Genomic DNA, 19,081 nt, shown 5'->3' with positions numbered 1-19,081 from the left:
CCAACTAATAAATATTTGTTCTTTTACTAATGTCAACACAGTTGACTTTTTTATGATTAACTAATTTATTGTAATTATGACACGGTGCAAGCGTAAAATGTAATTTTACAATTCTTACACTATTTTATATAGTAAACAATATGTTGTTCTTATTGCGAAAATATAAATAACTTTTATTTTATTTTTTTAAATAGCTATGAAGAAAGAAAACTCTATAACAGCCATTACAGAAATGATACTGTAATATTTAACCTATTTTCTCAACCCAAGTAACAGTCAATGATAGGATAAAGTTAATTTTTCAATATTAATAATTGTATTAATTATTATGGTTAGTGATTACATAAACCGAAAAATCAACTGAAAATTGCAAACATTTGAACCAAGTATTAATTTACTGAATCTATAGTTTAGTTCAAAAATCAAACTAATTCAATAAAAATACGAACCAAATTTGATAAAGATCATGTACAAATAAAATTGAATTATTATTAGTGCAAAATTAATATTTATACATCATTTTAAAAGTTTTTAAATTCAAATTTAATTTTTAAGTTTGGTTCGCCGAGTTTGTTACCTAAATTAAAACCTATCAGTGTAGATTCATATTAATCATTATTGACGTATAAACTACATCACACTTAACGTAAGAAACAGCAGTATTAATTATAAATTACTATATTGAAGATATAAATTAGATTTAATGTGATATGCTGGTTTAGTGACTAAAGCGCTGAGGAATAATATCTATACTAGCGAACTATTTACGAAATACCTACTACATTATTATTACTTCTATTGTTTATAATATGTAACAAACTAACAAATAAACTGGTATGACCAAATTTCCTAAGTTACTAATGACTTATTACTTATTATAATAAAATATAAAATAATCTGTAGAAATAAATATATAGTACAAAAGTAGAATATAGATAAACAATTTTTTTTTTTTTTGTGTGTGTGTGTGTAAATATTTCTTTTATTCTATGCGGAATCTATACACTGACACACTGTGCAGTTAATATTGAAGGGTAGATGAAATACAAAATATATATTATACATACTATATTGTAATAGCTTCTACATTCTAATATGGATATAGATAAGATGAGAATAAAATTGAAAAATGCAATTTGTTGATAAATAAAATAAAAGGATTTAAATATTACAAAAGCATATTGATATCCCAAGCACGGAATAAAATTAAGAGTATGTAATAAAATATGTTAATTGACTTTAGTGTACCTACCTAGTTATTGCTAATTTAATAATTTACATAAGTGATATAATATATAATTAATTATTTATTATTCTTGTAATACCTAAAAATATCTTTGAGGGTAAAGTCAGTAAGACATTAAACTAAAGGTACAACATGTCTTATAAAGATTTTAAATTAGGGATCATCAATTTTAAATAACAAAGTAATATCATTTACATTATTATTATACCTAATTTTAAATTATGTTAAATCCTCGCGGGGCACCATCTATACAGGTTACAGGTATAAAGTAAAGTATAAAAAATATATTATTATGTTTAATTTGTTTTTAGTTAGTTATTACTTTATTAAGTTAGCTTAGAACTTATTATTAATTATAAATTAATTATTCAAAAAAAAAATAGTAATTAATTTTAACATTAAAAGGACGCCATATCCGCATGGGTTGTCTCCATCTTACAAACCCGTAACATAGCAAATTCTACGGTCTGAATAGTTAATTAAACTATGTTACGTTTAATTTTAAAGTAGAACTGACCTATAACCAAATTTAGAAATAAAAATATTAGATAATGAATAACATCAAGTTTTTTTTTATTTCAATTTTAAAGGCGAGTTATAATTTAAACAATTTTAAATTTTAAAATACTCATAGTTAGCTTTAAAATTAATATACAAAAAACCTCAAGTTATTATTAACAAAATAATATTTTTATAATAATTATAACTGCTGAATTTGGTAATAGGTCAATTTACTTTAAAATTAAACATAACAGGGTTAGATTAATTATTCAGAATGTACAATTTGCTATGCTATTTGCTATTTGCTTATAAGACGGAGACAACGCATCAGGTATAGACGGTATAGTGTCCTTTGAAATATGTATGTCTAATGCATACTTTTGTTACAATTCAAATTATTATTTTATATTTTTTTAACCACCAACCATGGTATATGAAACTTACTCTAATAATAAAAACTAAATATATATACATCGTACTTTACATGTATATAATATATATTATTAACTTTATTAAAAATGTAATAACTATTGAGAAAGATTGATCTATTAATTTCGACACACAGATTATATGTGAATGAATAGATTTTTAAAAAAAAGTATATGCTACCTTTATTTCGGACTGTAATAAGAAATGTTTTTTCAATTTTCGTTGAAGAATATTTGGTGATAAGATTTTATTCAAAACTATTAACTATTTAAACACAATTTGCTTCAATAATTAATAAAACATTTTTTTTCAACTTCCAATAGAATATGCAAGGCACATATTGTTGTATTAAATTTTTTTTCATATATTTACATAGACATATTATAATAACGAAACTGTATATTTTTATGCTCAATTCCAGACACTTTTTATTATTTTTTATTTTTAGAACCTTTAGTTAGTAACTATTACAGTTCAACAATTACAGATAGTGATTACATAAGCCAATAAAAAATAAAAATAACATAGAGGCAATAGACATTGGTGGTGATTAAACGATAAGTATACAAAAGGTATAAATGTGAAAATAATGATTTTGGACTCTGGGAAGATATAATTATTAAGGAGTGAAGGTATTCTTAGATATATATTCCAGACACTTAATATATGTAATAGTGAACAAAAAATATGACGGAAGCTAAACATTTATTCATAAAAATGTGTAGATTATACTATTATAGGTGTTCAACAACTGGGACAATTTCTACGGTACGTTGGATATCTTAAAACTTAAATCCATCAAACATTTGAACTTTAAAGCATCATTTCTAGGCACTTTTCAAATATTATAGATCTTAAAATGAAAAATTGTTTGTGTTATATCATTAATATTATAATTTAAATAAATTTTACTTTTTAAAATTAAAAATTATATTCATGAAAATAATCCATTTATTTTCAATTGATGAAAAAAATAATGTTATACGTGTATTATAATAACACATATACGTAATTTATATAAAAATATATATCATAGGTACCTCATGGTATTTTATTTATAACGAAAATAGACCAACCTTTTTACCTTTATAACTAACACAGAATTATAGCCACAACATAATAGAAAAGTAAGTATTGTAGTAGTAGTAGTAGTAGTAGTAATAGTAAAAATCTATTTAGGAGTTTAGGATATAATAGTTAACTTATACTGCGGAATTAGCTCGGGAATTGGTATTCACTTCCTACTCAAACATTTTATTTAGTTTAACATCGACTGTACGACTATTAGTATAACCTTCCATTATCTACAAAGAAACTATTGAATCAATCCAAGAGTCTCCTAACTGCAGCCTGTGAACAAGTTTTTACCCCCCCCCCCCCCACCCACCAGGACAGATAATAATCAAAAACCATGTCTAGTGTTTAAAATCATTTTTACAAGCATGTGTCAAAATTATGCAACAAAGTATATTTAAGTATATTATAAGAACTATTTTTGTAATTAAATAAAAATGTTTATGTATTTGAATATATACTTTTAGCCTATTTTTTTAGCCTATTTAAAGATTTTGATATTTTATGTGACCTTTGAACAAAAAAGTTTTTAGGCTCCTGAACTAACCGAAAAATAACTTTTTCAATCAGGATATAAGGGAAACTCAATAAATTCAAATTTGTTTGAGTACTTGCTAGAAAAAAGTGTAAATACAGAAACATACAAATAACATCATATTGTTAACTATATATTCTTTGCTTCACTATTTATGACTAGTATATTAGATACACACATTTATATTACAGCTATATATTATGACAACAATTTTATATTATTATTAAATATTACTACGGTGTTGTTTGTAGGATATGAATGCTATGATAATATAATTAAAATTAATTGTCAATCAGCCAATTATTATTAATTCAAATAAATCAATAATTTTTTGGGGTTCATATAAAAATAATAAACACATGACTCGTATAATATATCAAAGAAATATTATATGTACATACTCGGCTACTCTACATAGTATTTACTTATGAGTATTATGCAACTAAATGCTTTAACAAACGATTTTATTTTTTATAGTGAACATAAAATTTTAATTTTTATGTCTTATAACAATTTTTAACACAAAAAAAGTTAAGTGTAGTAACTATTATGTAATATTAATGATTTTTTTTTTATCAGTCTATTGAGTTGACGTAACAAAATATAAAAATACTTAACAGCTAAAAAAAAATTCATACCAGAACTAAATTATTTCTATAATTGCCATGCTATTATATTTTATATATAGAACCATCAAATTAAGGAAAAATTATATTTTTGATCATAATCAAGTATAATATTTTATATAACATTTAGGTATACATATAATTAATATACAGACGTCACATGAGAATAAGAAAAAACTTTCCTTGTAAACTTTCAACTTAAATTTGTTAAATTACCTGTGTTGACTCAAATGTATTGCTAGACGTTATAAGAACCATTATGAACGATTTTTAATTTTTCTGAGTGAAATTACTGAGCCATAACTTATAAGAGTTAATTGCTAAAATATTATCACAATGTACTATATGTATACAATAGTGTTCATAACATTGAATATTTTAATACAACTGCAGAAATATTGAATTAATCTTCTTTATTTGTCAGATTGTCATGATAGAGTAAGCAAATCAATTGTTATAGATATGATAAAAAAAAGTAAAAATATAATAAATTGCTAAATATATTTATTAGTAGTAGCCTAATAAACTATGAATTAAATGTTCTAACTTTCATAACATAGTCCATATTTTACATTAAAATAACGGTAGTAGTTAATATAGTCACGCTAGATAGTTCAAAAATTATTAATTTTTAAAAATAAATTACATTTAAAAAGCCGTGTAGTATGAAATTAACGACAATGTCGTAAACATAAACTTATATTATACTTGTAAGACTGAAGAAAATTAGCATCTAAAAACGTATAGTTTAGATGAAAAACGAACGAAACTAAGTTAGAAGATTGGAACGACAGCAAGACATATCGTGGGGTATAACTACTATAATTGATAATTACCATGGTTGGGATTTTATAGCATTTGCATATTTCTTATGAGATGCTTAAAAAGTAGCAGAGTAAGCTAAAAATGTGTTTCGTGATACAGAGAACTCAAATTAAAAATTTTATTTTGCTTTTTTTTGCATATTTTCCTATTTTTAGTTTTTAGTGCTTTTTTTGGACTTTTTGAGACTTTTTTGCATTTTCACATGTTTTTGAATCAAAATCGGTCATATTTTATGAAATTATATTTTAGTAAACGTGTTTTAAAATTTTTTTCAATCGAATTATTACGATAATTTCGTAGTAGGTATTTGGTTCTAATTTTTGTTATCTGCTGATTTTGTTGGGTTTTTTTTTGTCGATTACTATCTACTGCGATTATTAATCGCCGATTATAAACGAACAAGCGTTGTAGGTATACTTAATTAATTTTAAATTTCTAAATTATTGAATATGAATAATTGATGATATGAATAATTTGTAAGTGATTAAAACATTATTAATTACCTTTTAATTAATAAATTTCCTTTTTTTGTGCATATTTTGTTGTTTTTATTGCATATTTTTAGGGCATATTTAGCAATATATAAGGTTATATTATAGCGCATATTTATGCAATTTCAAGTGCTATAAAATCCCAACCCTGATAATTACCAATCAATCACTTAGAAGTGTAAGTATAGGGTAGAAAAAGAACGTTCGTGGTAAGATCGATAAGGCGAGGAGAGTACACAGCTCGACTTATGAAATCCGAAAAAGTCATTTTATCGATAGAATATTACCAATTTACCTAATATATTGTACATATTAAAACATAAAGTAACGGTCTAAAATTATGAATAAAATCATTGAAAACACGAATCGAGAATTAACACGTACCTTTTTGCAAGTGTATGTATAGTAGGTAGGTAGGTACACTTCGGTTGCCGTACCGGAAATGCTTCCGCTAGAATCGTCGTGTCCGCTGTGTCTCAGGGACTGCGGTAGTGTTGCGGTCTCGGCGCAAAGGAAAGCCGGATCATGCAGGATCCACCGGACGGTCACGCAGTGGGACCAACGATCGCGGCGCTGTATTTCCCAAGTCGGCGGCCTACCAGTGTTGTAGCCAGCGTATTAAATGACTTGCCGGGACGAGGGTCTCGCTTCGATCGCAAACACGCGCAGGAACCGCTGCACCGCGGGCGCATCGGCGTTTGAATGTAGAAGTGGGTGCGGATGTTCGTTGGGGGGGGGGAGGGTGCATTTTTCTAGGCCAATCGAACTGATGCCCCCCTCACCCCCTAGAGACAGCTTTAAATGTATGTATATAGGGACGCCGTCAGCGCTACGGGCTTCACATAATAATATTATATAATGTATATATGTATGTATAGATAAATGTATACCTATACCAAAGTCTATAAACGTACAGCCACATATAATATAAAATATGACATCGTGTTAAAAAAAAAAGGTTTTTATTTTTCATTTTGTCTAAAGATCCTCTATGTTTATGCAAAAATTGTTGTATGCCTTACTTCAATAAATTCCATAGATATAGTATATAATATATACTATTTTATTTTATATTATATATATTATATATATATAGTTCGTTCAATCATAGTTCAAGACATATTTGAAAGCTGCAGTCAATTTTTGCTTTCAAAACGTTTGTGATCGAGTGATCGTGAAAATCTAAGAATGACATTGACATTTAAAATGGAGTATATTTTCAAGTATAATATAACAATAATTTTTATAATGAAAATTGAAGATATAACCAATTTCCAACATTTCACCGATTTGTTAATATATACCAAATTAAAATCTTAAAAAATAACACTATATAGTAAAATAATAACATTTAAATCACATAGAATATAACTATTTACTATATATTATGAACATTGATTTGAATATTAGTATGAAATAGGCAGTCAGGCAGATACCTACTATATATTTCAGTTGCAAATTGTCAAACTGTAGTACTGTACAACAACTTAAGAATAATGTATTTATATTTTTAATTTTTTTGAACAATTATTGATTTACCGTCTAATATAAACGTGTACGCTTTTTTAGTCGTAAAATTACAATAGTAAAGTAGGTATAAGGAGTATTTAAAATGTGGAATTTGTTAAAATGATTATAAAAATTTAGGTATTTTAAAACAAACTTACTCCAAGTGTTTGCCAAAATGTATCTATATAAAAATTTTAAGAGAATAATTTTAAAATTGTCTGAACAATATTGGTACTTAGTCTACAAGTCTTTAACTGGTATAATTAATGAGAATAAGTAATTACGAAGTATACCTTTTTCACTAGTTAAGTACTAACTATACTAATACAAATAAACATAAAAATTAAATGATGACAAACCGTTTTACGTTCACACGAAAACTTAAATTACACTGGAAAATATAGAATACATTTACCTAGTTAATTTACAATTCAAGCAAAGTATCCTTAAATTAATGTAGATTCTATAAAATAATTTTATGACTTATTATGAGTTATAGGGAGTTTGGTCTATACCTCGTAATATACTCGTAATTTAGTACAATAAAATAAGTAACAACACACGTCATGTTTGAAGTAAAACAGAATATTTTTAATAATTTAACTGTCATAATGAAATATGCCAATATTTTATATGAAGTTTTTACCAATATTTCTAAGTCAAAATAAAGCAATATAACATTTAATTTAAAATATCACAAATTTAAATCATTTTTAGTTCTGAGTGGAACGATGAATGGATTGATTTTACATTGATGTGTGTTTTTTATCATCTGAAGACACTTTTTGTAGTAGAAATAACGCTTCGATTTTAACGTTCAGTCTCATTCCTGATAGGAAATATATTTTAATTGGAACTAAAGTGATAAAAAGTAAAAATTCTTAGAACTTTTCACTAAAATTATGAAAAACAGACATTTTTACGCGTAACTAGTTTTCGATGAAATTAATTTTTTAATTCAAAAATCAATAACCATAGATGCCTAAATTTTTTACCAAATATGTGTATTAGAATTTTTTATACCTACACAAAATATTTTTCAAAACATTTTGACTCTTTTCGAGCTGTTATAATAAACATGTAGAATTTTATATCTTTCACTAGATCAAAAAACTTGAGAATTTAATGCAATGTTTCTCATAAGTTGATACTATTAATATTTAAAAATATAAAAGATACGTGACAAATATTTTAAGTTTAAATTTTGACAAAATTTGTTAAAATTATTAATATTTAAAAATTATATCGAAGTTAAATATACATAATATAAAATGTTCAATTTTGATTGCAAATAATTTAAAGTGTAATGAAATGTCCCTCAAAAGTCGTCATGACAGAACTAAACTGGTACTATACATTTATAAAAATCAAATTTGAACGAAATTATAGATATTTAAACAAATAATTACGATTTTAGTCATTTTAGTATATAATTCAAAAATATGTTTCATCTGAATATTTGAAACTTTTATATATATTAGCATATGTTTTATATATTACTCAAGATTCCAGAAAGATTTTCAAAACATTAGGATTAATTTGATGCTATTGCAAATTGCTTATTTATACTACGGACCTATTCATCACTCCGTTTTACCATGTTAAGTCAGAAATGACTAAAAAGTTAAAAATTATAAACGATATAAATATATATTATGTATATATACAGGGTGATTCTTTTATCAAACAACACTTATATGGTGTTTGTGTGTAAATACCACCTAACATACACCTATAACACACAATCACCACCCAACTTTGGGAGTCTATATCTTTTAAACGGATTAACGAAAATGAAAATTTAAACGTGAAAATTCATTGAAAAAATAGCCTTTTTAGTTTATGAAATTTTAAGTATAGGTTGTCATTTAAAAATCAAAAGTTGATAATGGTTTACCTGATAAATATAAGGGTGAAATATTTTAAAAATATATAGTTCTAGAATAAGACGAATCTATACAATTTTGAAAAAAAAAAATTTGAAAAAAGTCAATAGTTTTTGAAATAATGAGTGTTGTTTGATAAAAGAATCACCCTGTATATATAATGGTATATATATTTATATACATTATATATACCATTGTCAATTATTATAATAATTAAATATTTATAATATAATAAATGAAATGTTTTCGGCAAAAAAATTAAAACTTTCAACCAACTGTATCACAAATATTTTTGAAAGATTATTGTAATTACTTATAAGGAACCTTGTATTAAATGTCAAAGTTTTTTGATTTAGTCAACAAAATTTTATCGACTATAATTTTAAAAAAAAATGGCTCCAAATGATTTGAAATATTAAAAAAAAATTATATCGTCTATAGAAAATGACAATATAAACATTTAGTGAAAGTAGGTAATCAACAAACACTAAATAAATAAGTTAAGAAAAATATAATAAACTTAAAGTTGAAAAATATGTGTAAATAATGCGAATATGATAAACTGTAACAAATAATGGGACATTTATTTTATACATTATTTTATTCTAGCAATGTCGGATATAAAACAAAAACATTCACAATTTGGCAAACAAAAGAACACGAACATACCTAGTTTAAATTATAACAGAATGTAATCTGATGGTATGGTATATACAAATAAAAGTTACATTTACTTTATTTTTTATCTCAAATATGTTTAATAACATTATTAAAAGTAGTAAATCAGAAAATTCAAGCATTAAGAAAACGCTACACCCACCTACATTGTCTTACAAATGTACAACATAACTTAAAGTTAAAATTCTGAAACTAACTCGACCTCTAAATCGATACGACTCTGTGCACAAAATTAGTTTTTGTAAATGATACATATATCAGTTGTATCAATTGTATGATACTTTATTATTACTCTTAAATTTATAATTCTATATCATCTATGTACTTCCCTAAGCCCAGAAAAAATATGCGAATAGCAATATTTAAATATTTTTTAGAATTTATAACTTATAATATTTAAGATTAATTTAGAGATTATTTAAAAAAATTTAATATAAACCATAACAGTAGTATGTTTACGTAAAAAAGAAAAATTAAATTAATTAACTAGGTATTAAAATATTTCAAAATTAAAATTGTCTTAATTTAATTATTCAATGTACTGCATGCTACACGCGTGTAATGTGCTCATAAAATTAATATATTTAACTTAAACTGTATAGTATATAATATAGAATGTCAAATGGCACAATAAAAAATAAACTTAAATTGAAATATAGTTAAAATTTGAGTTTTAGTATGCTATTTTTAGTTTAGTGTTTATTATAATACTATATTCGGTAAAAATTGACCATAATTTATTATTTATCAAATAAAATCCATTAAAATTTTTATACATTATTCAAAACAATTAATATTTAACAAGTTATGTGATTGTATAATATTAAATAAGTATCCATATTATTAAAACTTTTTAAATGTTGATTTTGATATTGATCGTAACCTAAATAAAAATTTAAAAAAAACAATGAATATAATTTGTATTTTTATGAAGAATAACATTATGTTATAAATTATAATACATAATATCTTTGTAATAAATTGTATAAACAACAAATCTTAGTGAAAACGTCGAACATTTTTATTTTTATTTTTTATTTTAGAACTTTTAACCTAACTATTATAGTTCAACTATTGTCTATTACAGTATACAAATAACAGATACTAGTGATCTTATAGCCATTGGGCCAATAAAAGATGTCCCGACATAGTATATAAATATATAATATATATCATAAACATTGAGCACTATTTGTTAATTAATTATCACGATTGCGCATTAATTGTTATTGAATAATAAATATTATATTATATTATATTTCTACCTATCAGATTTCAAGTATACAATTTTGAAAATTATGTCTAGAAATTATAATGAAGAGAAATGAATGGGACCAGACTTACAGTAACCACTCTTAGAATATTAAACTATGTTGACAATTTCCATAAACGCGTTCGCAAAATAATTTATTTATAACGTTTTATAACTATATTTGTAACCTAACCTAACGTTTATATTTTTACTTTATTAGTTAAATCCCGAATTTACAGTCAGAAACGACAATGTTTAGAACTAATAACTATATATTAAGTCAATTAGATGAAAAAAAGAAATTAATAATTAATTATTGTCAGGTATTTTTTCCTACTCGATATTTACATTATTACATATTTGATCTACATTAAGGTATACGATAGACACTATTATTGTCGATAAAAGTTATCAAGTTGAAAATCAATTAAAAAAAAAAGTTATAGAATGAAATAAATTATACTAATTTGAATATTTTTAGTAACAAGAACTTTCCGTTGTCTATACATATGTCTACACGAAGTCGCATACGGCATTTTACAGTTAATCAAGTTGTTACATCTAGCTTATTGTATTTTTAATCAATGAAATTTTATACAGTATAGGGATTAAGGAGAGTCTTTGAACTATGGCCTATGGGTAAAACGTAAATACACATAAATAATACATTTATATTATTGTGTAAGTAAAATAAATAATTCGTGAGAGACAAAATTATTATGTCCTGCAGTACTATTAGCAGCCTTGTAAATTCTTAAGAGTTAAGACACAAGACAAATAATATAATTAATAGGTACCAATAACATCATATACATTTATAATATAAAGTTTATCTTACGTTATGATTTTGTTGTATAAAAATATTTTTCAATATTTCTATTATAACAATACATTATAGGAACCTGGTATAAAATTTTCAAATTTTTTGACCCTGCAGCGAACCAAAATTTATTGACATTTATAAATAAATAAAATGAGAAAATAGAAATTTGAAAATGTCTGTTAACAGTTTAAAACGAGTCAACAAATTTTGAAAATTTTATCAAATATATGAAATGATAAAAAAAACATTGTGTGTGAATTTCAAGTATACCTAAGCATACCTAACTTAACTTAAGGTTATTCAATTTTCAGTTAAAACATAATAAGAAAATCGTTCCATGAGAAATCGAGTGAATATCCAATGTTGTAAATATTTGATCTTCAAACTCTCATAAAAATTTAATTTGATTTTCCGATGGAAAGTTTTTTATTCGATAAAGGTAGACAAACTTATGAGGAACCTTGTATTACATTTTCAAATGTTTTGAAATGAAACATAGCAAAAATTTCTTTTATTGGCATTAATTTAATAAAAAAAAAATTATAAAAGTTGAAAATTTCATTTGCCTGTAATAGTTCAACATTAGACAAAATATTTTGAAAATTTTAGAGTTTTAGAAAATGCTTATATAAATATTCAGTATTGTTTATACTTGTTCATGTAAACCACGGTACGAGTAATTTATTTAAAAAAGTTACACCAAAAACCAATTTTATAAAAAATTGATTTTGCGTATAAAACTTCCAGTTTTTCCTTAAATGTTTTGTGTTGTTTTTCCGGATGGTTTTGGAAACTTCTAAGAATTTTAAGCTTTGACTTCCCGAATTCACTAAAAGATTCAATTTCCCACCGGAAAAAATAATGAAGTCGAAAATCAAAGTATTCTATTGACTACTTATATCTTATATACAGTCACATCAAAATAAAAAATGCATCATTGTAAAATCAATACATTCATTACTCCGTTCAAATTCTTAAAATTTTGCATAATATATAAATGTGTATCTAAACGCACTGTAGATGTCGTGCACGAAACACTTTTGTGTCGGTTGAATAAGTGAAATAAAAATCATTAGGTGATGACTCGGGGGGTGGGCCAGTGGGGCAGATTTTTTTAACATTCACTTAACAGTTTAGCACATAATGAGTAAAATGCTGCTTATTATGTATTTTGGCGTAGAAATTATTGAACACATTTTTCTAGATATTTGCTAGACAAATTTCTTACCGCAGTATAAAAAAAAAATTGGAACTGTTTCAATTATATAAGTCACTGCAAACGTGAAACGAGTAATACAAACTAATATTTCGTAGCATAATAACTATTATTATTTTATCAGAATAATGTACCTATTTAAAATAGGCTATTTTATATTTATAACTATTAATAGGTAGCTAGTTCAATTATTTATATTATAGCTAGTGTTATTCCACTTCAAAATTATTTAATAGTATACATATGTTAATTTATACACGTGGCTGACGACTATTCTTACTTTTACTAAAAATGTATGATTTATTATATAATAATTAAAATCTTATTTAAAATAAATACATTAATTACCTAGGTATATGATTAATTAGGTTGATCTATACATTTTAAGCTTAAATTATATATATTAGCTAAAATTAGTTTATAGATCAATAAAAATTATAAGTAGGTACCAAACTACCAATATAAAACATATTTTATGATAATATAAATTAAATATTTTGCATTTGATAATAATTTTTTGGTAGCATAAAAAACCTAACTCTCTTATTTACTATTATTGCATAATGCACATTTGCGATTTACAGTACTTCTATGTTTTAAATTACCTGTTATATACGCTATAAATACATTTAACTCAAAGATATTATACATATTATACTTAAATTACATAATTTATTACCTATTTTAAAGATATTGTGTTTTAAATTTTTTAGTTTTATTAATTTGAATTCTGTTACCGTAATTTTAGTTTTTTATAAGAAAATTATTCTGTTTGTACTTACCATATTGATATTATCTTAGAGTACACTTGTTATTTTCTCAACAGTAATATAAAATATAAGGGAAAGAGGGGTAGTTCCGTGCGAGAGGTACAACCATATGATAAAGTTGTCTGAATATTGAGTCAAGATAGAAAAACAATGATCGATGTTTATTCATGGACGTACATATTTATTGTTATCTATTACCATTTTACCATTAACATCTTTATAATAAATTCTCGCTCAAATTCATATATTATCACAAAATATGTATAGTCAGTAATCACTATTCTATTTAATAACTATATATTATTATTATAAAAAAAACATTATACTTATTTTGTTAGATGCAAAAATAAACTATGAATTCCTTCGTGACTAGACATAATCAAATCGTTTCTTTCAACAGTGATTAAATATATTAAGTATATTTATTGTGTTATAGTGGTAATCTGCGTGCAACGACTTGACTGTTATTTATTTTATTGAATATTTAAATAACTTATAAAACACGATGTGTGAGTATATCATTACATTTATATATTTTGTGTAATATATTCTTTCGTTTATTCGTACATATTTTCTTTTCTTTTTTTTTAACAGAATAAATGTTCAGTGTTGCTATTTTTCATATTTTTAGAGCATATTATATAACTCTTATTTTAAGTCTTTTTAGGTCATATTATAGCGCATATTTCAGTTATTTTTAGTGCTATAAGATTTGAGACCGGGTAATTATTATTCAAGCTAATAATATTTATAATATAATTTCACAATCCAATTTTAATTTCTTAAAATTATTCTATGTTACAATGTTTTGAGGATAGTAGTACAGTTCTGTTCCGCTTTCCCCTACCTAAATATTTCGTTAAAAATATTAATAATATTGTTCTTGAACACGTTTGCAGCGTATATAGGAGATGGAAATTCTACTAGGTACCGCAAATAAAAAATAAAAATAAAATATCCATGTAAATTATCAGAAACCGTTCTCACGCCAGTATACCTACATGTAAACGAGGTGTAATATATAAAAAGACATGACAAAAAAAAGTATACTATTTAAACATAGGACAACAATTATAAAAATTAAATGAATAATTTATAATTTAAAAAATGTATTTATGTCAAATGTTTCAAAATTATTTACTCATAATATTAATTATTAATATTTAAAAAAAATTGTAAATATACGCTACTTGACTTAAATGCATATTTTTATTTTATTATGATCATAATTTGTTTAAGAGAAGATTTACAAATTATCTATATTTTGAAAATTTGAAAATTAAAAAAATTAGTTTACTGTATAGGTACTTTTTGGCGCACGCATCTATTAATTGCATTTTTATTCATATTCATTTAATTTACACAATCTGTATGAGAATAATATTTACAATAAGCACAATGGAGGAATGCATAATAGATTAATAGATTATGATTGGTTTGATAGAAGAAGCTATTCAATAATAGCACTTCATGACGGGATAGTAGTGGTTAGTGGACTAGTCAACTAGTCGACTAGTAGGTCACGGCACCAGGTACACTTTAAACGTCGGCCAGGGTCCCCCGGGATCGTTCGAGAAGAGAGGTTTTGAATGAGAGGGGATTCGGCTATTTGAAAGTTTAATGTGAAAACGTTCGTATAACATTTTAGCGACGTTTTTAACTGTTTAAATGAGGAGGTCCCTGTGGAGGGTATCATTTGATACATAAAAAGGAGCTTTAGTTATCTGCCAGAGGCATTTAGATTGAAATGTTTGAATTCGGTTCATATTAGAGTCTTTGCCTGATCCCCAGAGTTGAATTCCATAGGACCAGATAGGTTTGAGAAGTACCTTATAAATTAGGATTTTATTATGTATAGTGTGACATGTTTGGGAGAAAGAAGGAGGCGAAGCTGTCTTTGATGATTATTGAGTACTAGTCGACTTAGCCGTTTGCTACGTATGTGCATGGCAGCCCACGTGAGTCGGCGATCTAGGTATAAACCTAGTTAACGCACATTTTGAACGGTCGGGAGAGGTAGGTTGTTAAGTGTGATAGAGGGGCAGCTTGTTGGCCTGAGAGTGCTATTAATTGTTAAAAAAAAAAATGATATTGATTAGAACAAAACTTATTTCATCTGTCATGTATTTATTTAACACACGGTTAATTAATTATAAAATAATTATTATTCTGCAAGATATCATCAGTATTATCTGTCTTCTCGGTCAACAGTTTTCCTATTATCTCTATTAAAATGACGATTTTTGAAATGAGCTAATTCTATAGCTTTTGTATACGATCACCTATTCTATAGATATAGAATATATGCATATAAGATAAGCTAAATATGTAGTTTGCTCTTGACAATCATTGTGAAAATGTGTAGTTAAAAATGTTGTATATTCTTATTATATTATGTAATTTTTCAAGAAAAATATATTCTCAAAAGTAAAGCGTGTTCTTGTACAGTTCAACAGTTGCACTCCAATGATGTTAACGAATTAATGCAAAACTTATATAAAAGTAAATTGCCCTCTAAACTTCTAAGAGAATCCAAAAAATAATACGTTTATGTGAGACTCGTATAGTTTAAAAATAAATTACACCACTAACACAATGTGTTACTACTTACTGTACCTAATAATAATGGAAACAAAAATATGTTAGTTTTTTGATAAAAATATAGGTTATTATTACTATACGTAGGTATATTTTATTTTTATTATTATATTTAATGTTATGACTTAAATGAGTTAAATGTTTATTACCTGTCCTCTAATATAGGTCCTATATTATGATCGTTTTTTGTATTTATCATCAATGATAATATCATTATATAACTGACATTAATTTTACTTTTAAATACTTTTTTAGAATTCGTAGGTTTCCGTAATTCTTAGAATATAAAGCTATTTTTAGTTTAAGTTATTAAAAATACAAAAAGTTATTGACGGAAATGTCGCGCAGCGCAGTCGTTTATATAATATGTATTATGTAAGTAAAATTATTAAAGTAAGTTGACCTATTATCGAATATCATCACTTTACAGTACAGTAAACCTGTATTAGTTTACCAACTAATTTTAGGTAATGTACGTATGTACTATAGTTTTAGTGTCTTTGTTACAAGTAAGTTTACATGTATAATTAATCAAAAATTATTTTTATATAAAGCTTATTTGTTCTAGAATCAATTTTTGTTAAATTATTTTGGTATAACAATGTGTTGGAACATGTACACCTAACCACCTAAGGATGTATGTGTAAAGTATGGGTATGAAGAGAAGCTCCGATTAACTTGCAATGATATATCAGTCAATATAAAAGCCCATGGTTACATAATGGACCTTAATCTCATAAAATCTGGAATTTGGAGTTAGTTTAATATCTATCACTGTCATACTTGACAAATAATACAATAAACATAATATATAATATAGTCATGCTCAAAAAAATATTTTTTATTTTTTTACATTTCTTCGTAATAACTAATAAGTATAGACTCTGGTATACATGCAGCAAAAAAAAATCTATAACGCTGCAGTATATTTATCAAAAACGACTGAAATATGAATAGAATATATTGTACTAAAAATAAATTAATATTTGAAAAAAAAGCCTTTTAGAAATTGGTTAATTATCATCCCGTTTATTTCTAATACATTTTTCCCAGATCTATTTCGCCAGTACCCCATGTCATCATTGGATGACAGGCTTTATGATGGAAGTTGTATTGTCAGGAATGGTATTGTTCCCATATATTATATTATATATTCCCTACTTATAAAAAACAATACCTAAGTAACCCAGAAATTTATTACAACGAAATCTAAATATATATTTATTTTTCACTCAAACGTACAATATTCCAACAAAAGTTACAACGATTACTTTGATCTGAATTCTGACAAAATGTATTAATTTTTAGTAACATATGTAACTGGGCACATTTGTATAATTGTATTTATTTAATTAAATATAAATTTAAAAATTTAAAAAATTGTTAAATTTATAAAATTTTGTCGACTACGAAGAATTTATTTCTAAAACAATTACATTTTGAGTAATACTGTATGTATACAATAATATATTCTGATGTTAGAAAAATTAATTATTAATAGTTTATTACCTACCTGGCTACCAATGTATATATTTTGTTTATTTCACTCAATTTTAATATTTATAGTATTTATACTTCTCAGAATCCTATTCATTTATAAAATGTATTTATTTATTTAATATAAGCAAAGTATTTTAATAAATTAAAAATATATATAAACTATAATTAGGTACAAAAATCATCTATCTTGAACGAAATTCGTGCAAAATGATTTTTTTCGATACTATAATATAATATGTATTATCACTAATCAAAAACGTTGATAACATTTTATGCAACCATAACCATAATATTAAATGATATACTAGAATTGGTAATTTTAGAAAGCAAAATGCAATCTACAGACAAAGTATATTATATTATAGTAATATTTTCAACTACTATAGTACAGATTAAGAAGTGTGATTTATTATTTATCGTGATTTATGAACTATACCTATGTACAAAACAGTTCAGAGTACCCCATATAGCTAAGAATTACGATAACATTTCACTCTCACTAATGAGCGAATGACCGTGAAACTACTTCTAAATATAGGTACTAAATTCAATATGTATAATATATACCGAATGTTAGTGTATATCTATTAAGTATTGAATATCAGTTATAGAAGCCTTTGTTATTTTTTAAATTAAAAACCCTTCGTTCTTTCTTAGCAGGTACAAGTATGAATGGACATAACGAAATAATATTTATTCAATGTATATTATATATAGGGTGTACATTAAAATCATTAAAATACGATAAAAATAATTTAGTCTGTTCAAATTAATTTTAATGGATTTACGCTACCTAACAAATATAGTTAATGCTGCCATGCTGGACTCACAGACTCAAGAATTTTGTCAGTGTGATATAGGTAGTGTATTATTATGTTTTTAACATGACGTGACAGATGACAGTTTAAATATGTAATTTCGTTGAGCAATGTTTTACAATGATGTTTATTTCTTTTCTTTTTTGATTCTGTATAAACTATTTCTCCCTCTAAACTTGCTCAAAAGTATCAAGTGTAGCATCTTTTCTGAAAGGTAATGTTCTTGAGCTGGTACTTTAGAGAGGTCATTTTTTTAAAACGCATTTAAAGTTCAAATTTTGACTAAATACGCAAAAATCACGGC

At 24.9% G+C, this 19,081-nt stretch overlaps 1 protein-coding gene across 1 annotated transcript in view; it reads right to left on the bottom strand.

Annotated features, from left to right (window-relative positions):
• The window catches only part of futsch (microtubule-associated protein futsch), a 28,231-nt gene extending 21,943 nt beyond the window's left edge, over nt 1-6,288 (bottom strand). Inside the window, exon 1 of the mRNA XM_089218336.1 lies at nt 6,112-6,288. The gene's annotated coding sequence lies outside the window, so the exon portion shown is untranslated. The remainder of the gene's footprint in view (nt 1-6,111) is intronic.
• Nucleotides 6,289-19,081: the final 12,793 nt, after the last annotated feature.

The sequence above is a fragment of the Diuraphis noxia genome, unplaced genomic scaffold, assembly GCF_037042655.1.
Source record: "Diuraphis noxia isolate RWA-SAM2 unplaced genomic scaffold, SU_Dnox_SAM2 contig0002, whole genome shotgun sequence".
NCBI classification, from domain to species: Eukaryota; Metazoa; Arthropoda; class Insecta; order Hemiptera; family Aphididae; genus Diuraphis; species Diuraphis noxia.
This window is presented reverse-complemented; position numbering and strand designations above follow the sequence as displayed.